We start from the raw sequence: 22,769 nt of genomic DNA, 5'->3' as shown, positions 1-22,769 counted from the left end.
GGTTTATTATATTATAGACGAAAGAGTCGTATTGTTACGGCAAAATATCTTCGGAGCGCAAGTATTGATTAACAACTCCGGCATTCGCTTCGAATCCCATAGCTGGTATAGTCGCAACACATTGAAAACACTAGTACTTCGGATATGGTGACGAATTTGTTGGCTTCTTCCGACATGAATTCAGATAAAGATAAACAATTAAAATCGTATCTTATTAAATATTATCTGAAACATTCGTAAGATGTACATTCTTTTGCATAGTTGTCACTACCCTCTTCGAAAAATCGCTAACGCAAAAATGATCTAAGAATTTTATCGCTGGTAGTGTTTTTTTCTTCGAAATAAAATTATGCCCGCAAGGCGTCTTTTCATAAATTGTCAAGGGTTTCCAAATAATCTTAGAAATGTATACATGCTTATTAATTACGATAAATGACTGAAAGGAAGCAAATCTTATACAATCATTTCTTAAACCTGTAGATTAGCTCCAGGAAATGACAGCAGATTGACCAAACCATCGAGAGCTTAAAACATTTCACCAAATTTGACTCCTGTAATCATCCTTTTCCGTGTCGTTAATTAACAACTTAATTTCCCAAGAATAAATTTTAATAATATATTCAAACGTGATCTTTGACATACACGAAGAACATGGGCCATCGTGTACAAGGAACAATGATAAAGCGGGGCCAACAAAATTATAAGTGTTTCTCTCAAACGCTGCTGGGCTGGTCACTTAAGATCTTGAATTCTCTGGCCTAGAAGAAATTAAACTTCGGATGCACCCTTTAACTAACAACCTCAAAAATTCCCGCGTCGGCCCTCTTTCGCCAATTGAGCCTTCCGCAGTGTCATACAAAAGTCCAATTTGTGGGCTGGGTTAAAACTTTTTCTTTTGAAGGCCAAAAAAAGCTTTACAATAAACATACTCTACTTAAATTAAATGCGTTACTCGAGTTCGATCGATTATCTGCTTCAGATACTAAATAATGTAATGTTTTTTTTAAATGGTGGTTAAAAATCATCCGCTTGAAGCGACTTGTAACAGTCAAACTTCAAATTTAGGAGGCATATGGTCGTCGTATACGAAGTCCAAGATCTGGTCTTACCATCAATCAAATCCGATTATTTTCTCTGCCGTACTTTCTTCGTTAATAGTTGACGAAACTGTGTTGCAAAAAAGTCTCAATGAGTAATCGGTCGTAACTCTATTTTCAGGTCCACTTTCTTTAGTTTTAAATTTTATGTTTGGCTTCGTTGGACTAGTGAGAAGAATAACTTAAGGTAAATCATCATCGATATCTGATAAGGTAAGATCCAAAGCATCATCATCTTTAATATTTGCCAAAGTATCCTCTCAGCCAGCCGAATCAACGTTACTTGTTTCCACCGTTTAGAATAATAATAATTATAATCAGCTAGGCTAATACCCAAGGCACCACCTAAGGCCTAAGTCATCAAGCGACTTTTGAAGCCATTAATTCAGGCGGCTGGGTTACAATGCGTAGGAGGGTCGTGGCAAGCCCTGCATGCCACGAGATCGAGCCAACAGCTCCCTACACTAACTATTACCGTTAACCTCGACAAGTTTTTTATGGAGGGGAAACCGAAGAACTCGGGGGAAAACCGCTTAAACCAGTGGAGGAGAGAACTTGCAAACTCATCGCAGAAGGAGTTGTTCCGAGTTTTCACCCAGTGCCACAAGCTGGGACCGAACCCGGCTCCTATTACTGCGAGGCAAAAGTGCTAACCACTCCGTAACTACTAGCTAAAAAACCCGTTTCAAAATAAAAAAAACTTAAATAACAAATATACGCGAAATTGTCAAATATTATAGTTTAAAAATGGATATATTTTTACCGTCTTTAGCCGCGACCAGTTCCTTTAACAAACAGGGCTACTCTGGAATTGAAGAAAATATTTCCAACGAGATAAATTCGACGGACGCATCCAATATACAATACACCGAATCTAACTTTTCTTTTTATAATAGATCTCGATCAGTGTTTTTAATCGCACGCTCCAAATTTATCCCTTAGCGAGATCCCAACATTTCTCGTCTCGTGCGATCAGCATGCTGGCGATAGGCTTTTCTTGTTTTTCGGCTTTTCGTTCGCGTCGATTTTTCGTTTCAAGGCGACGACTTTCGCTTTACATGCCTCCAAATACGCGATTCTCGCTTCGCATCTCTCACCGTTCACTCTAGCAAAATTGTTATTGCAAGATAGCGTAGTCCAAGCTGTAATAAATATTATTAATCATGTAACCTTAGCCTTATACGAAAGCAGTGAAAACATAGATGAAATTACCTCGTAGTGACCAGCAGCGTTGTCAGTTCCTAAAACGCAAATTATAGTACCACAGGCAAAAAAGTCTCGATCTCAAAAACTATTATCGTATGCCTGAAAACTGGCGGTAGATTTAAATTGTGTGTGAAAAAGTGACGTTAAACTTGTGAAATCCAAAATTTTAATAACACTTAAAGTTCGACCGATTGAAAACGTATGTTTAAAAATTAAAGTTTCAACTGGTTTTCTGCCAATTATAAAAATTATCGTACGGGTGAGTAGAATTATCGAAAAATGCGTTCTATATAGTTCATCATTCAAAATATCGTACGTCCCAAAAATGATGTTGAAATTATCGACGTGTACGATAATTATCTGGTGACCAGCGCTTCAACTGCGATAAAGCTTCGATAGTATTTAATTTTATAATCGAAAGAGTAATACGAAGAACTAACTTACCCACTTATTATTATTATTATTATTATTAATTTAATTTATTGGTGCATTTAAGAGGTTTTACAAACATTGCAAAAGGTATACTACACCTCCCCAATCCACTTAAGTTAAGAAGAAACTTGTGCGTGGTGGGGATATGACTAAATTACTTTAATAATATTAGTCTTTGAAAAAGCAGTATAATTTAACGGTTGATGTTTTTTTAAATTATACATTCTTTTTTAGTATAAACGTTAATTATAAAAAAGTAGAAGTGAAGAGAAGCACATTGTGAAAAACTAAATGAATGAAACTACGCATTGTAACCCGGCCACCTGAATTAATGCCTTCAAAGGTCGCTTGATGACTTAGGCCTTGGGTATTAGCCTAGCTGATTATTAATATACGATTCTAAGACTTAAAACGGTTTTAAAATTCACAATTTATTAATTTAAAAAATCCAACGTTTCGGAGGAACTGTTCCTCCTTCTTCGGCGATTTTTACTGTCAGACTTGTAAAAATCCCTGAAGAAGGAGGAACAGTTCTAATAAAACGGGAGTTAAAAATAAAATATTACCTTTTCCCGCTTTGCCATCGGTTGAAAGAGCTAGGCCCTCTAGCGGGATCAGTCGAAGGTGGTTCGTAAACATTTTTTCAATATATGGACTTACATCTATTTGTTGGATATTTAAGAGGTTCGGAGAAACATGGATTTGCTCACTGGAACAAGGATTCAAACTGTTTGGAAACTCAGTTAGACATTCTTCATTTCAAACATTTTAGGTAGAGTTATCTGACCAACTACTTTCATCAGTGTCATATGCGCAGCTTGTCAAACTATTTCGGATTCCTTGTTTTTCATTCGTCTTTCTATTTAAAGGACTTCTAGATCATTTTTAACTCATTGTTTCTAATCTTTGTGTGCCATTTATAGTTCCACATCGATATATATATATATATATATATATATATATATATATATATATATATATATATATATATATATATTTATATATATATATATATATATATTTATATAAATATATATATATATTTATATAAATATATATATATATTTATATAAATATATATATATATTTATATAAATATATATATATATTTATATAAATATATATATATATTTATATAAATATATATATATATTTATATATTTATATAAATATATATATATATTTATATAAATATATATATATATATAAATATATATATATATATAAATATATATAAATATATATAAATATATATAAATATATATATATTTATATATATATATATTTATATATATTTATATATATATATATATATTTATATATATATATATATATTTATATATATATATATATTTATATATATATATATATATTTATATATATATATATATATTTATATATATATATATATTTATATATATATATATATTTATATAAATATATATATATATATATATATATTTATATAAATATATATATATATATATTTATATAAATATATATATATATATTTATATAAATATATATATATATATTTATATAAATATATATATATATATTTATATAAATATATATATATATATTTATATAAATATATATATATATCGAAGTGGGACTATTGCTATGGATTTATTGTCGTTAAGTGTTTTTCGTGGAAAAGCAACGACACGGTAGATGGAGCTGCGAAAAATAAATTTTGTAAATTATTTTGTTGGCTGCGCTGGGACTCGAACCCAGATAGCCGCAAGCCGCGTAATCTCTTATACCGACGAATTTACCAACCAAGCCAGGACGCTCTGTACAAATTTTACTCGGAACTTCTAGTCTTTCTTTGCAACGCGGGGGGATTTGTCAAGTTAAGTTGTCGCAATTCCCGTTCCTTTTTCCGGGTTATTTTACGTATATTTACGGCGTTTTAGGGTCAAGTTAACCTCAAACTTCGCCTCCCCCCGCCCCCCACCCAGTGGATTTCCACGAAGGGTGATACGGGCGTGGCGGGAAGTTTGAATTACAGTGTGGGGCTACACAACGTTTCCCGATGGCCAGTTTCAGGTCTGCCAGGTAAACAGGGGGTACAATTTAGCCCCCCTTATCGAAACCGTGTATGCTCAGAAGTACTAAGTAAGGGTGGCACTTTCTTATCGAAACCGTGTATGGTCAGAACTAATAAATAAGTGTGGCACTTGCTTAACGAAGTCGTTTATGTGTGGCACAAAATAATATTATCGCCTTCTTGGCGAACTTGTATAGTTTGTATAGTTGGTCCAGATATTTGGTCTCATTCGATAAAACTCTTTGACGCTCACGCAGTGCCGTTAATTTCCGCCCCCTCCGAACAACCCCCTTAAAGGGAGAGTGATCGAAAATACCAATTTTTCTATAGAACAATAAAAGTAAAAGATTGGAATCGTCTACGCTCGCGTCTACTTGAAAGAGTGAAACCAAAAAATCCAAATGGGCTAGCACTTTGCCTAGCACTTTGGCAACAGGCCTTTAAGCTGAAAAGTATGCGACCATGGGGACAGAATCTCCGTCTTGCCATATTTGTAGTACATAAATACATTCTTGCAATGATATGATTTATGCAGTTGTTAATAATTCATATTAAATATCTTCTCTAAGAAAATACTAATTTAATCACCGAGATAATATAAAATCACATGGCCTCAACAGATTTTGTATTGCTTTGCCCACCCGCGTATCCTGAGGGTGGGCGGTGGCCCCTCTTTAACATAGGATGGTAAATGATATATCAAACGATAGGAAATCACATGGCCTCAACAGCTTTTAAATTGGTTTGCCCACCTGCGTATCCTGAGGGTGGGCGGTGGCCACTCTTAAACACAGGATGGTAAATTATATATCAAAAGATAGGAAATCACATGGCCTCATCAGATTTTGTATTGGTTTGCCTACCTGTGTCTACTAAGGGTTTATGGGTTTGCCCACTCGAATACACTGATGTGGAACTAATATTACGGCCTGGGCCGACTTGTTTTCTATAAAACGATTGTCTTTGAAATACAAAATACTTTAAATAAATTAACAGATGTTGGTTTTTACCATAGAACCAAGTTGTGGAGACTCATGGCACAATTTCGCAGCAACAATTACATCAGATGGTGGGTACCTGTTAACGCAATATTTTTAATATAAATAAATATGTATTATTAATTATAATTAATCAATAGAATGCGATTTATACGTACAAAGAGTGTTTATCTATAAGATCATAAACAATAATATTGTTAATTTCTGTATCCTTTATTTTCTTATACTTTTCTGTCAGTATTTCATAACGGACATTTTCACCCACTTGCAATGAAGGTAATTTGTAGGCAACGGAAAATTGACCTCTGCAATAAATTTCACTTTTTCGAAGACATGGTATGTTTTCACCAACTATTAATTTCGGAAAATAGAACTATATTAACTTTTGTATATTTATAATCTGCACTATTTATTTTATAATTTAATGTGATGTGATTCAATTCAAATTAATGGGAAATAAAATTTACCAACTTTTATGTTTAATTTAAACGTGTACGTTTTATAAACCAAAATACTATTGTGTCCATATACCTCCCTTTAAAATCAATACATTTTAGTTACGAATTAGTTCATGTTTAATAATAATAATAATAATAACTTTAGTTGGCTTTAGTGAAAATTGAGTCTAACAATTGTTAATTGGCTAAGTCGCGAGGCGACTTTTATGCCGTAGCACCGAAAAACATTAAACTTCATATTTTCATATTATCGTAGCAAAAGAAAATACATTAGAAAAATTGATTTACAACAACGCAGAACAAAGAAATAATAATTATTAAAAAATTATAATAGTAGAGGACCTAATCAAATAATATACAATTTTATATATGTGGTTGGTTTTTACTTATCTATAATAAAACCGGGGCTTTCTTAATAAATTATCGCGCGGCTTTTTTAAAATTATTTAATCCAATATTGGTTGGCGCAATAAAGTTTGTTAAATAAACTCGTTCTTTTACAGAATATATAATTTAGTTTGAAGCTGTTTTTTGCAAAGGGAGTTTCTATATAATACATTGATTTCCAGTGAAAAATTTCGCTAATTTACTAAGAGTAAATTGGTTATAAAAGGTTTTTACAATTGATTTAAAAATAAATATTAATGAGAAATAGAGAACAGTTTCTCAGATATTAAATAGATTGTACATTTGAAAGATCGGACCTGTAGTGTCTCTATACATTTTGTTGTCAATAACGCGTAACATACGTTTTTGTAGTAAGAAAATTCTGTTTAAATTAGTTTCAGATGTATTTCCCCAAATGGGAATACAAAACTTAATAATTGAATATATTAGACTAAAGTATAGTTGTTATTTGAGAGTAGTAGTAAAAAACTGTTTGCATTTATTAATTTTTGAGATATTGCAGGCAATTGTTTTAGCAACATAGTCGGTATGGGTATTCCATTTTAATGATGGATCGAACCAAAGTCCAAGGTATTTATATTTATCGACCTCGTTTAGTGTTGTATTACCTATAGATATATTGAGCGTAGGTGGTCGTTTTTTATTTATATTATGAAATTTCATGTATACAGTTTTGTCTAAGTTTAATTCTAGGAAATTATCCAAAAGCCATTTCTGAATCCTACACTCTAAAAAAGGTTGGGTAAAAAAATTGGGTAAAATATTTTTTTACCCATTTTGAGTCACTTTTGACCCAATTCGGTTTATTACAACTTAATTGAGTAGTCTTGTTTCACTAAATGCTATTGGGTTATTGCACGTGCCCAACTTGGGTTATTTTCTGCACACAAAGTGGTATAGAAAATTTTGTCGTCACTCGTCAGCTAAACTTTTGGTTTCATTTTCGTTTCCCGCCATCTTGCCTATCAAAGTAACAAACTAGCTAGTCCCTACAACGGACAAATAGGAAAAGTTTCAGATGTTAATTGAAAGATTTTGTTTAATGGTAATTTCACATATTCTACTTCATTTTGTGAAAAATATCCGATGTATAAATGAATTATCATTAGAGTTAATTTGCATTCAACAGTTACTTCTAAGCCTTAGATCTTCAGGACCTTTTAGAAGTTATAACTTGGTCTTTGAAAGTTGGAATTGGAGTACATAATTTCTTTGAGGTTTAAAGTTAGAACTTGTTTCTTTAAATAATTATTAACGAAATCTAATAATAATGAAGGTTAAAAGTAAAGCCTTAAAACACATTTGTTAAGTTAGAATGGTACATGTACATTAAATATTTGGGGCTTAAAACTGGATTAATTATTAATGTAAGCTTCAATATTATATTCTATTATATTGATAATAGAATTGATGATGGTGAAGTTCTTTCAATATGCTAAATTATGGTAACATCATGTTGTTGTTACAAAGTCCAATTACTATTTGACTAATTATTATATAAATAGTAAAAAACTAAAAATGGAATTAAAATAGGTCAAAATTTAAGGTTCAATATTAAAATAATTAGAAAATTTTATAATAGTGTTAACGTGTGAAAAGTCCACAAACTTAACATAGCACCGTTGTTTTAGTAAGGGCTAAAGATCAACGGCGTGTCTATTTACCCCCGATTTTCGGTGGCGAATAGCCTGTGTCTATTTACCCCCGACAATCGGGGGTTAGGTTAGGTTAGGTTAGGTCCCCCGAAGTGAAAGATGATAACATTGATTAAGAAGCAGCCTATTTACCACCGAAAATCGGGGCATCATTTTTTCCGTGGTAAATAGCACCGACCGCGCTAGCAAGTCTATTTACCACCGAATACGAGGTACCCCCGAAAATCATTAGAAAGGGAATTGTGGAATTTAGTTTGGCATTTTCGGTCGTGTAAATATAATAGAATCCAGTCCTGGCTCTTTCCTCGTACGCCTAATAATTGTAGTTTTCTTAAAAGTCGTTTATGGTCAACATAGTCGAACGGTTTTTTAAGATCTCAAAAAACTCCAATTCCGTATTCACCATTGTCTAGCCAATCGATTATTTTTTTATACACTTTAGAGAGAGCCGACTCCACACCCGAATTCGCTCTAAAGCCAAACTGCTTATTGGATACTAAATTAAATTTAGTGCAGAATTTTAGTAGGCGTTTATAAAAACATTTGTCGAATATTTTGGAGAAAATAGATAGTAAAGTTATTGGTCTATAATTTTTCGGGTTGGAGCGGTCACCTTTTTTGAAAATTGGAATGATTATCGATTTTTTAAGCAACGTAGGATAAATACCGTTGCTAAAAGATAAGTTGATAATGACCGATTTGCGAGACCCTTTTAATAATTTTAGGGCTTATATCGTCAAAACACGGATTAATTCGTTTTAAGGCTGCCTATTATTTCTTAGATTTCATTACTCGAGGTGTCTTCGACGAACATGGAGTTACATAATGGATTTATATGTATATAATTTTCTTTATTTTGATTTTCGTCAACCGTTATATCAGGATTAAAGTATTCGGAGAAGTTTCTATATATTTATAATAATGTTTACTAAATTCCATGTTTTCCTTGGATTATTTCGGGAATTTAATAGAGTTGTCCTAAACATTTTGCTCTTGCATTTTTTATAAGATTATAAATATTAAAACTTTTAGCCATGGTTTATTATAAATTGTTAAATTTTAAAAAAGCTGCTACTTCATGACTTAGAAAAAAACTTTATTTTATTCGGTGCTTTCGGACCGTGGTCCTTCTTCAGCGAGTGACTGTTACAAGTGATTCCTTAACACTAATACAAAACCAAAAATATTTCTACCATTGGGCAATGAGCTTTAACCCTACTCTCGGACTTTCATCATTCCAACACGCGATGAAAGTCCGAGAGTAGGGTTAAAGCTCATTGCACTGTTTGGTGTACCTAGATGTTTGAGAACTTCTTCAAAAGTATCAATAAAATTAGCAAAACTATTATGACATCGATATAAGACACAGATATATATATTTCCAATTTTAATAGAAAAGATTTAACAACTTTCCGTTAATATGCATGCTTTTTCTATTATTTCAAAATGCATGTTATTTTTAACAAAAAAAAACCATACCTCCACCCCGATCAGACTCACGACCATTACCAACAAATGTATAAATAGGATAATCTGCAAAGTTTTTTGGGTACCGCGTTTCAACTAGGGCAAACACGTCAACTTCGAAGCAAAACTCGGTACAACAAGTAGAATAAAAATTAGCAAAATTTGCATTAGTACTACGTATGTTTTTATATACTACAGGGTCTTTTTTTTGCTCGGAAAAGTGTTTTTTTTCAAAAACTATTTATAGTACCGATTTCAAATTTGGAAGGTCAATTCTCTATACCGGGGGACAACAGTTTGAGAAATTTGAGCGTTTTCGGTAATGTTTTTCACCAATTTTGAAAAATTATTTTTCGACCACTAGGTGCGAGATAAAAAATTTCTATTATAAAGTTGTAGGCCGTCATCGAAAACCCTTAAAAATTGTTCACTCGACGAAAAACAATTTATTTATCAGTGAAAATTCGAGCTTGAAAAATTTACAAGTTGGTGAAGCCAAATTACGATTGTTTGAAACGATAATTGAAACCGAATTACCTAATCCAGTTGAAACTTTGGTTAAAAAAACGACCGGATTTAAAAAACACGAGGCTATAGGTCAATCCTAAACATGCATTGGGTATTTAAAGGAAAACTTTGGGAGATTATTATCAGTGTTTGATAATATTTCGAACAATGCCTCGTTATTCAGTAGCTGAGCGTACCGAGATAGTTGCCATTTACTATGGAGAAGCAGCGCAAAACCTTAGAAGAGTGACTGAAATCTTCGCAGAAAGACATCCAAATGGAGCACTATCTGTAAATACAGTAAGACGAGCAATTCACGATTTCAATCAATTTGGTAACGTGCAACCTAGGTTTCACGGATTGGGTCAACCGGATTTAGACTTCGAGAACAATGTACTCGCGTACTTTGTGGCATATCCTCGCCACAGTTGCGCTAACGCCGCTGCTGATTTGGGTTGTTCTGCAAATCGTGTGTGGAAAATTCTTCGTAAGAATCGCTATCACCCATACAGAGCTACGCTCCACCAAGGACTAATTGACGGAGACCATCAAAGACGTTATGAATTTAGCAACTGGTTACTAAATGCTGTCCAAGAAGAGAGACAATTTTTGCGCCATGTTTTGTTCTCCGACGAAGCGTCATTTTCTAGAGATGGGGCCCTTTAATCATCAAAACAGCCATCTTTGGTCTGACATCAACCCACATTGGGGTTTTGAATATCATCACCAGGTTCAATTTGAACGGGTCAATGTTTGGGTTGGACTTGTTGGAAACCGTTTGATTGGTCCCTTTTTCCTGCCGACGAACCTCAACGGCCAAAAGGTATTTACATTTTCTACAGAACGAACTGAGTGACGCAATCGACGACCTTCCATTGGCTGAAAGACGTCAGTTGTGGTTTCAGCAAGATGGCGCCCCTCCGCATTTTTCCCGGCAAGTAACTGAGCACCTCAACAACGAGTTTCCTGAAAGGTGGATAGGGAGAAATGGTCCAGTGCATTGGCCAGCAAGGTCACCTGACCTAACACCGCTGGATTATTTTCTCTGGGGATTCGTTAAAGCAAAGGTATACGCCACGCCCATTGAAACTAGGGAGGAACTCATTAGACGAATAATCAGTGCTTGCCGAGACGTCACACCAGAAATGGTAGAGAAAGCGTTTGAGAACTTAATTGTCCGCGCACAAACCTGTGTTGCAGCCAATGGTGATATTATTGAAAATGTTTTGTAAAAATTTATGTGAATAAAATATCTGCATTTAAAAACCAAACGTGTACATTTTTTCAAGTGTGAAAACTCTACTACGTTTGTATTAGACTTGTTCCCTTTTCAATTATCGTTTCAAACAATCGTAATTTGGCTTCACCAACTTGTAAATTTTTCAAGCTCGAATTTTCACTGATAAATAAGTTGTTTTTCGTCGAGTGAACAATTTTTAAGGGTTTTCGATGACGGCCTACAACTTTATAATAGAAATTTTTTATCTCGCACCTAGTGGTCGAAAAATAATTTTTCAAAATTGGTGAAAAACATTACCGAAAACGCTCAAATTTCTCAAACTGATGTCCCCCGGTATAGAGAATTGACCTTCCAAATTTGAAATCGGTACTATAAATAGTTTTTGAAAAAAAAAACACTTTTCCGAGCAAAAAAAAAGACCCTGTATATCAATCATTTGACAAAACAAATAAAAATTCCTACTAATGGAGTAATTAAAGTTAGATTTTCATTTTTTTTTTCATTTTCTTGGTTGCAAAATCTAATCTATAGATGTCTTTGCGATAATAATTTAATTAGTTGCAACCTATTTGAGACGCTCTGGTAATTTGTTTTTACCAAACAATCTTTATTTATAGCGGGTGTAGTCTTGTTCTACGTAGATATTAGTTCCTTTCAGTTTGGTGTTGTTCTTAAGTAGGGACATTTTTTGGTCATATGTTTCAGCTTGGAATATAATAGGTCTATTCTTTCCTGCTAGAAATGCACCCCTGCGATATACTTGATTTGGTTTAACTTTGGTAGTTATCTCTAAGTTACTTATTAAAAGTTAAGAGACTGAGTCGCTCAATTGGTTACGGTCTTCAAGTTCATTGTCTTGAAGACCGCGTATTAGAAGGTTTTTACGTCGGATGACAACTTCTAAGTTCTTTAGCTGTTGATAAGACCTTATCTACTTTGTCTTCTAAATCTGCAATTCCACTTTTAATTGGATCAATTTTATCTACTTTTCCCTGTATTTGACTTAATGTGGTTTTGATTGCTAATTGTTTTTCAGTTAATTTATCTAGTTTTGCATTAAAGCTTATTCGACTTTTACTGAGGACATCAATTTTGGAGGATATAGTTTTAAGTTCGCGAAGGACTGAATTTTTTGTAACTTCTTCTGAGTCAGACGTATCAAAATCATCATCACTTGCTAGGCCAGTATTGTTTAATGGATTTTTTTGCTTTTTTAGAGCGAGTAGATCGACCCATTTTGGGTTATACATTTAATTTAGAGTTGCCAGGCAGAATTCGTAGGTAGGTAATGATATAAAAGTAAAAATAAGATTAAATAAAATTTTAACAGTTATAAGGACGCTTCCGTGTTCGTGGCCGAAAACGGGTACAATTACGAACGAGGGGGTTGCAAGTTTAAGGCTTTAATAGAGCATACCACGCCAATAAATGCAAAGCGAGTTTTTAGGCTTGCTTTGGCATCGTGTACATCACATTTATTTGAGGCTCGAATTGCCCGAGTTGCCGTTTTTGGTACCAAGTGTAAACGAATTGAGGAAACACAACCAATGCAATGATAATGGAGTTTATTGTAAATCGAAGTTCAACTTAATCTAATTCAATACACTTTTAAGAAATACAACTGGGACGCTAGCTTACTGTTCTAGAGGGGCCAAGTGTTCAATTAAAGTTACGGGAGGACTGGTTCTGGAAGACACAGCTTTGATACTACAATAAATCAAGGGATCCGGTACTGGGAGACTCAGATTTGATAATAATTCAAGGGATCTGGTACTGGGAGACACAGATTTCTGATCGGAAGATTACTTACTAAATTATGGGTCGGACCGATGGTTTCTCTTGAAAAAATGTTTGGGGAACCTACCATGTGGTTAGCGGTTTCAAATATCTGAATCTACGGGGTCGAGCTTAATAATTCAAGGGCGTCGCAAAAATAATCATATAACGAGGGCCTGATATAAGCCACTATTATCCCCTATACACTTCAAAATACTAATACAAAATAATGCAAAAAAAGAACAAAAAGTGTTGATACAATTACCGCCAACTTCTGGCTGGACTTCTTGTACTTCCGCGCACAATTACTTTTGTGAACACAGTCTTTGTAGTCACAATACCGCACTGCACAGTCCTTTCTTGAGGGACACGACTCCGCACGCACTTCTCGCGTTTGTACAACTTCGACTTGGGCCCGCTGCCCTCGCCCACCGTTTACTCTGACCTTCTTGACTCTGTCGTCCCAAAAAAACTGCTGTGCTCTCTGCCCCGGGAACTCTCTTTATATCCCTCCCTTATCTAATCTTTATCTTATCTTTAAACTCCATCGGGATACCTCCCGCAACGAAATTAGTAGAACAAATATTTACAGCGCGCCTTCCCGCTAGTAGATGACGCCACCATCTGGCTCTCCTCGGCCCGCTTGGCGAAAAGAACAAATAACACCGTCGTCTGCTTTACTATAGGCAGCTCGTATCCCCTAACATACCCCTTATTTCACCCCAAAAAATGTCAGGTTCCTAACACAGTACCAACCTATAATAATAAACAAGAGAGGAGATTATTTCAAACGTCAGGTTTCAACGAATTCTGTCGGCGTTGTGATTTCTTGATCGAGCTGCCCGAGATTCCCGATTGCACAATTGATAAGAGATGATAAAGTCCGATGAGAGCCACATATGATTGTATTTTTTATTTTCCCTTGACTTTTCCTCCTTTTGGCGTTTTTTAATTGAAATAGAAGTAGTTTATTGTTGCCTAGTACGTAATATTCTGTCTTAGCTGAGCACTCTTGGTTGGCACAACATAATTATGCTCCTAAACGTAGATTTAGCAAGGCAATCAACCAACCTATAATAATATACAAGAGAGGAGCTAATTTCAAACGTCAGGTTTCAACGAATTCTGTCGGCGTTGTCTATCTACCCAACAACCTTGAATGTAAACCCTATTAGGAAGACTGAGGCTTTTTACTTAAAATTGCAAATCCACAAAAAGTTATAAAAACAATTTTTAATCGATTACACTCAAATTAAAAATTTATTTGCGCAATGCGTTTTAGTAAAACGTTCCACTAAGATCGCATGTACAAACAACCAATCAGAGTACAACCGCCCTCCTCTTAGACATTGACGTACCGAAAAGGGGTATTTGTTTTTGTCAATTGTAATTTATTTTATTGACCAAAATAATAATAATAATATACGTTTAAAAACCACCTATGGACTGCATTGTAAAGGATTGCAGTCCATATGTGGTTCCTTTTAACTAAACATTGCGTATATACTTACCTCCACCACTTCCCCTAATCGTATTTCCGTTGCTTTGCAACTCGTTTTTAAATTGAAAATGTTTAAGCTTAGTTTCTCTTTTCGGTGTTATAGTCGCAAGCCAGATTTCCCGCACGGTACTGACGAGTCCCAAATAGGACGAAACCGGTCTACCGTCGTCCATTTACGTGAACCAGGCAACCAGAACTCTCCCCTTAGAGCCAGCCCCGAACCGAAAATCGTCCGCTGCGTTCCACTTCGGAAAAACATTATCATACAGTATAGTTCAAATGAATAGGCACATCGGATTACCTTGCCGTTATGCCCCACAACGAACGGTTTTTCGTCACTGAAGACCGACCCGATGCCATTGTTCAGGTGTCCAGTCTAGGTTAGCGGTAGCAAATTCCGGCCTCCCTTGGCGGTTTATTATCCTTTCTTTCTGACCGGCAATCCTACCGCTCAGATTACTCCTTACAAAGGTCCTACTTACAGCCCGTCGTTATATTGAGCTCTTGAAAAATGATTACTTCCCAAGCGTATTGGAGAGGTTTTAAAACGGCAATTTCGATTTTATGCACGACTGAGCGCCAATCCACAAGGCGAGAGCCACGGCAGAAATATTGGAAAGGCTTCGCACTCATTTCAGCTTTAGGGTAAATTTTTAAGATCACATATCTAGAATTAAACTTTGGCCAGCGAGCGAACAGTTGGCGAGATGGTAAAGTTGATTAAATTGGGTCAGTGATGTCATTTCGAACAGCGAAACATTTTGTGTTTTTAGGTGTAAATATAATGAAGTTTTCAAATAACGAATCTTTTGTTCTTCTATTTAGATTATGAATTGCCCTGCCAAAGGGTATGCTATGAACCCCATAGAAAATCTATAGGCAGAAATGGTTCGTGCTATTCACCATACAAACGTAAGGAATGTCCAACACCATCTGGAGGCGGTACAAAATGCGTGGCGTGATCTAAAATTGAACTTTTTTTCGAGCCTATCACAATCGAGAAGTTGTTGAAAAACGTGCCGCAAAGTAGTATAGTAAAAAAAAACGATGGAAATTCCTCCATGTTTGTATTGTATTTATAAGAAATTGTCATTGGTTGTTAGAGTGTAAATAAACTTTCATTTGAACTCTGTTCGTAACCATATTTAGTTCTTAAATTTTAACGGCCGGTGGTCATAATCCAATTTAGTTCTTTTATTTAAAGCTGACTACTCAAGATGTAGGGCAAATAATGTGGTCTTGAACCCAATTGGTTTTCCTACTTGAACGCCTCCTTCCACGTTAAGTTTTTGTTATGGCGGTTGTGGGTAATGAGTTTGTTGTGTATGCGTTTAGTATGTATGGGTGTTTTCTCTCCAACTTCTTCTTATTGACTTTTCGGACGGACAGAGTGCTGAGGGTCACGATAAACGTCTTAACGTCCAAATGGCAGGGTGTCCAACAATTGTTTACGGTATTCTTCTTAGTATCAATTTGCGATCGCATCGGGCGGGATTCGAACCCGAGCCCTCGTGCATGACAGGCGAGTGTTCTACCACAGCACCACCGATACATGTTACGGTTCAAAGAAAATTATAAGTTCAGCTTAAGCGGAAGAGTATATTAATAGTTTTTAAAGTCAAAATTTTTTTCGTATGAAAATTTAAAGGTAAAATCTTGTTTACGCGCGGTCAGCAGATAAGATGGTTAAAAGGTTAAACCCGTTAGTTTTTTGTAATTTTTTTCCTTTTTTTCCAGTGGTATATTTTTATTTTTTGTGTATTTGGCATATTAGTTTTCAAGCGTATTAGTTCATTTATGAAGAAAATATCGAGTTGTATACATCGTGCTCTTACACTTATGTTGGTCTGGTTTTTAACTGGGTCATCATTACTTCGTTATTTATTTTAAACGTTTTCTCGACTGATTAAGATGTTTAATGCAGTTCATCAATTGGGTTCGTTCGTTTTTATTTATAAAGAGCCCTTACTATTCAGTCTACGGTCATTTATTGATATACGAGCTGTCGTTTAGTCAAGTGGCTTTCTGTGCTTTGTGAATGGTAAGTTTTTCGCTTCTTGTTAATACATTTTCTATTGGTGTGGATATTTGGACATATACGATTCCTAATGCAGTCATTGATTTCCTGGGTGTGCGAGTCATTATATGATATGGGAAATTGGACGGTATTGGTCTTTTTCATGCGGTATGTGTCACAACGTCAACCAGATGTCGAATATAGCTAATCTGCGGTATCTTCATTAAGGGCGAGTGTTGAAATAAAATGACCGTTAAAGATGCGGCAAGTATTTCATAAGCGAGAAAAATACAAATACCCTCTGTAGATATTTCTTTCATTACAATTTGCTTAGTATTATATTTATCTGATTAACTTGTTCTGTAAATAGGGTTAAATTCAATTGTGCATTGTTTTAATACGTCTAACTCGCTGTGGTAACTATTTAATTTATATTATTCTGAATAAGTTACACTCGGTTGTTTCGTCAGAATTATTTTAATTAAAATTAAATTTTTATACCGGGCGGGATTGAACCGGGATTACGTTTTTAAGGGTCGTCTCGAGAAATTTATACCACTAGGTACAATTCTTCCGAGGAGAGGTATATTTTGGCTTGCCAACTTGTTCAGCTGTAAACAGTTATTAATTTATTGATACCTTTGGCAATTTTGAACCTTTTAGAAATTCAAAAACAGATTTGGATTCTGCGTGACATTGCGAGTCAATCGGACCTAGCAAGTATAATTACTATTATTTTTCCACGTGAGAGACCGTAATAAATGTGCATAAACATTTCGTGGGCATATTCTTTCCAACAAGCCATCAAGCAGCTCTATGTCAAACAGAACCGAAATGGCGGCCAAATGAAATCGGCCGGAAACTTTTGTCCGGGACTGTGCATCAAACTTTTCTAATTGCAAATTTCCCTTTTTGACTAGTATATAAGCTCGTCCCGAGTAAGTCAAAGTCATACAGACTTCTGAATTATAACATGCAAACAGGGCACCTTTAGACAAAAGAGTAGTAGTGGCGGTCTTAAAATATACAGCAACCTTTTGCCCAATTCCAGATTTACCCAGTTTCAATTTAAGAACCTTCGAAGTTATTATTCAGGTATCATGAGTATGATTATTTTTCGAAAACCTTTTTTTTACAAAAATAACTGTGTATTCATATTATTATGTGATTTTTAATAAGCTGGAGAAGATGGATTTGACCATCACTGTGGAGGAATATGTCCATACCTCTACGCTTTATTCGGCAATGAACTCCATCCCATTGCTCTCCACTTCTCTCACATCTTCACCTTCGACTTCTTTCGTAGCAACCTCATCGTAAACGGTCGCGTCAGTATCACCCACTTCAACACCTCAAGCATCGACATCCTTACCCCCCACTTCTTCTACCTCTAGAAAAGTCATTAAATAAAATCACTTAACGAAGAAAAAATTAATAATTAAATAACTATGATTTAGAAGCTTTTCTGGCTTTAGAAGAAATCATAAAGCAAACTCTCGGAGAAGAGTTTCCATATTTATAATTTAAAAAATAAATACAAAAACAAATGTGTTTTTCTTACATATAAAAGACATTATATTTTAGAGCTGAATAGATGTACCAATGAATAATAATGGAGATATCGGTTAACACGAAAAAAATTCAGAATAATACTGGAAATATTGGTTAACGTTAAGGGGTCTCTGAGATTTTATCATATTACAAAATCTACAGTGGGATATATAGATTTTTTATAAATAAAAATCTCTCACATATATGGATTTCAGAGTCTAGCATCTATCAGATTTATAGGCATGAAAGCGGAGGGTTTAAAAGATCGGGTCAGACCTCCGCTCTTTACCAGTTGCGATAAACAGCTAGACCGTACAAATGATTCCGTGTACCGAATGCGCGAAACAGTTTTCTAAAAAGTAAATTTTAAACAACATGTAAATTTAAAATACGTTTCTTCAACCTGTACGTAGCATTAGTTTTGCGCAAAGATACAAAATAATTCATCAGAGTAGCCCACTTTCTGCCACTCCAGACTCCCGCTATCAAAACAACCCCCAACAGCTTCACGATCTCCTAAAAGTCGACGTATCCGAGCGAGGGGCTAGTCACTCGCGAAATGTGTACACCAGATTTCGCGAAGTCGTTAAAAATATCTTAATTTTACAAGCAAAGTCTTTAAAAAAATGACGAAATCTTTTTAGCGAAGTCTAAAAAAAATTCTTTAACCCCTGAAATCTGGCGTAGTCCGACAAAGTCCAATGAAGTGATTGCAAACTTATAGAACCCCAGCAAAGTCTCTGAAAGTACTCAAAATTTTAAACTAAGTCTCGCGTATTCTTATATCGAGTTCCACGAAATATTCATCTTTGAATTTTTTCTTAAATCCTTTTTAATCCTTATCTCTCTCCTGCCATGCCTGCTGCTCAACTCTTTCTTTCAATCACGGGGTTAAACTTTAATACTGGTTCAACACACAATAGGGGTTAGAAGTATGCAATTTCTGGGAATTTCATTTTTGGGTTTTGTAGACGATTCCGCTCGGGATTCCGTGAATTTTCGGACAGTAGTCCCGTGCGTACGGTACGGTCGAGGATCCAATTTCAGGACGAACTTAGTTGCTGAGTTCTAGTATCGAGCGTGTAGTGGGCAAATAGACAAATTCCTTGCCTAGTTACGTACAAATAAATTAGTACGAAGTTATTTTATCCGTGTTTTTTTTAATACTGGAATTAATCGTACATCGAGTTAAACATGGAAGTAAATATGGATAAAACCACGGATAAAAGACTCGCGGAAACTCCATCGAAGGAAATCTCGAACCAAACACCGAAGTAAAAGCAATGTAAGTACACTTATTACTATTAATAATAAAAAATATCTATGGTAATTTATTATATATATTTTTTTTATTTTAAAGGGATAATGAAATCGGACAATACAGTACCTTGAAACTATTCAGCTTCCAAAACTTTATCTTTTTCTATTTTTCAGTCTTTAGAAAAAATTGAAACTCAAATTTAAAAAAAAAATAAAACTACGCCGCAATCGGCGGACGACCTTCTTCAAAACATCGAAGAAGTCTTTGTTCTTGAGGACGCTATCGTCGTTTCGCGGTTTACCCCGTAAGCCACCCAAACAGACCCCGAAATATTAACTTTGACATGAAAACCGGCATTAATTAAATATTTTAAAAATTACTCAAATAAGAAGCGGGGCTTAAAGTAGAACATATTTATTCGCGTGAGATACGTACGCGAAATGAACGATGGTGCGGAAGTCGAGGTATTACCGTATTTCCGGTGCAAAACCCAAGCAACACTTTAACCCAGATGTAATACCAGGACAAAAAGAATCCAGTGTGAAGCAAATAACACAAGCGATTGGGGAATTTCATGATATGGGCAGTGGCTGTACAATAGACCGTATCTTGTTTTTTTCAAATCGATAATAAAGCGTACGTACCGCTAGTCGGGGGTACGAATATCAATCTACCCCTGAGCTCGATAATACCGGCAAAGGAGTATTAAACATTAAAACCAAAGACCAATAGTGTTTCTTGTGGCGTGTCCTTGCTAAACTTAATCCACAACCTCCAAATTCCCATCGCGTTAATCAGAATAAAAACGTGATGTTTGAAAAAGAATAAGACTGCAGTGACATTACCTTTCCTTTCGAATTAAATCATTTTAAACCTAAATTTTTTTTAAATAAAAACAATCTGTCTATCAACGTTTTCGGGTATGAAAAAGTAGTTTTTCTTCTTCTGGTAAGCGAAAACAGAGCCCCCGAAGATCGGCAAAGAGACCTCCTTAATCATTAGTCAAAAGGAAACCAACATTTTTGCCTAATCACTTATATTAGCCGACTATTAAGTCATTTCACAAACCATAACGGGAAAATTTACGTGTCGTTATTGCTTACAAAACTGCGCACGAAACCATAATGAACACGTGAAAAACTGCAACGTTCACACCCCCCAATTTGCAAAATACCACACAAAAATCCCGTTTTGAAATTCGATAAAATTGAATGCCTCCAAAAGGTAAGAAATAATTTCGATAATTCATGAATTCACGTGCTTAACACATTTATTTTTAGGTTCCCTACGTCATTTACGCGGATTTTGAATCTATAATTGACAGAATCCAGACTTATTTACCTGATTCCTCCCTATCATCAACAACGAAACTTTCGGAGTACGTAGCTTGCGGTTGAAGTAACGTTGCAATACGACCGGACGGTATTTATTTTTGGTTTCATTAAAAAATATATTTTCGCTACGACTTTTATCATTATTACAGGAAAGCCAAATGACCCTGTTACATAAAGGGGAACCGACGCTATCGAAATTTTTCTTTTAAGTTTGTTGATGGAACGGAGCACCATCACCGAATTATTCAAGGAAAATATTCCAATGTATCTCACTCCAGTCGAAGAAGAATTGTGTCGTAACACGACACAATGTTAGAGAGTAAACTTACTCCTTTGCAGTATTTAAATAGGTGTACTTTTAAAATTACGCCTTTTACAACAACTCCTTTTGAGGTGTAAATTGACACCATTAGCAGTATTAAATAACGCCTTTATTAGAGGAAAAGTATACCTTTAAAGATATTAAACAACTCCTTTATATGTGTAAAATGACCCCTATAGCGTTATAAAATGACGCATTTCAAATAAATTTAACAACACCTTTAGAGGTGTAAAATTATCTCTTTGGCGGTGCAAAATGACTCCGTTAGCAGTAAGGAAATATCGTTTGAGCTTTATGTACTAACCTCGATAGCCGTGTGAAATGACACTCACTCTTAAAAAAAGGGTATACAAATAGGCTTTTTCTGTTTTGTTCCTTAGAGTAAATTTACCCCTTTAAATTTATTAAATGGGTAAAATTTTATTTTACTCCTTTTTATTTCTGCTATGAAGGTTTACAAGTGTAAAAAGGTTATATTTTTTATATATTTATTTTATAAAACTTTTCAAACGTTTTGCTTATCTGGAAAATGAAGTAACAAGGGTGTATTGTTAAAGGCACCGTTTTTATTCCGTAAATATACCATTAACAGGGCCGTGCAGAGGTTTCCTGGGGCCCCGGGTCAAACTTACTCGTCGGCCCTTCGAATTACAACCAACTCGAGCCTCTCGCAAGTTATCATGATTTACACCCCCCTCGAGCCCCGAAAACGTTTCCCACATGCGCCCTTGCCATAAAAACCGAAAAGACGCTCTTATTCAACTATTTTGTTCACTTAATTACTTTAAAATATTACAACTAGGTACAGTCCCGGACATAAGTTTCCGGCCGTTTTCATTTGGCCGCCATTTTGATTCTGTTTGACGTAGAGCGTCGTTGGAGGTCTTGTATGAATACTTACGCTCACGAAATTAGTATCAACATAAATTATTTTGATATATCTTACAAGGAAAAAGAAAAATCAAAATTAGTAAAACCCCACCGATTTGACTTTACCAAATTAAGCGTTTAGTTAGTAACAATTAGGCCCATTAGACGCACAATGTCACGCAGAATCCGAATCCTTCTTTGAAATTTAAATCGGTTCAATATTACCAAAGTTATAAATAAAATAACAACGGTTTAAAACTGGAAAATTAAGCCTAATCGAAATATTTATTCAAACAGATCAACTGAAGTGGGAAGCAGGCGTTAAAGCGGGGGAAACAATTGCGTTCAAGACCACTTGATTTTGCAGTTCACCTTAAGTTGTTAGCGTTAAAATAAAAACACTAAATAGAACAGTGACCAGAATTAAATAATTGCAAATTTTATATCAATCATCACAAACAATGACATATTTAGAAAATGTCTCAGAGTAATTTTGAATTTTTTCAGATTAGCACTTTACGACACTTATTAATAAGTCCAATAACCACATTTGTCTACATCCTCTCGCATACTCTTGGGCATCGATTCGTGATAGGCCTGAAAAATTAGTCGTTGA

General features: G+C 34.9%; 1 long non-coding RNA gene across 1 annotated transcript; it reads right to left on the bottom strand.

Moving 5' to 3' along the window:
- Positions 1-5,975: 5,975 nt before the first annotated feature.
- LOC149923339 (uncharacterized) lies at positions 5,976-21,217 on the bottom strand. Its single transcript, XR_016476955.1, has 3 exons — positions 20,969-21,217; positions 18,042-18,205; positions 5,976-6,137 (listed from the first exon to the last, which is right to left on the bottom strand). It is a non-coding gene; the product is annotated as an uncharacterized LOC149923339 (long non-coding RNA).
- Positions 21,218-22,769: the final 1,552 nt, after the last annotated feature.

Source organism: Leiobunum rupestre, chromosome 10, assembly GCF_980474605.1.
Source record: "Leiobunum rupestre chromosome 10, qqLeiRupe1.1.hap1, whole genome shotgun sequence".
Lineage (NCBI taxonomy): Eukaryota > Metazoa > Arthropoda > Arachnida > Opiliones > Sclerosomatidae > Leiobunum > Leiobunum rupestre.
This window is presented reverse-complemented; position numbering and strand designations above follow the sequence as displayed.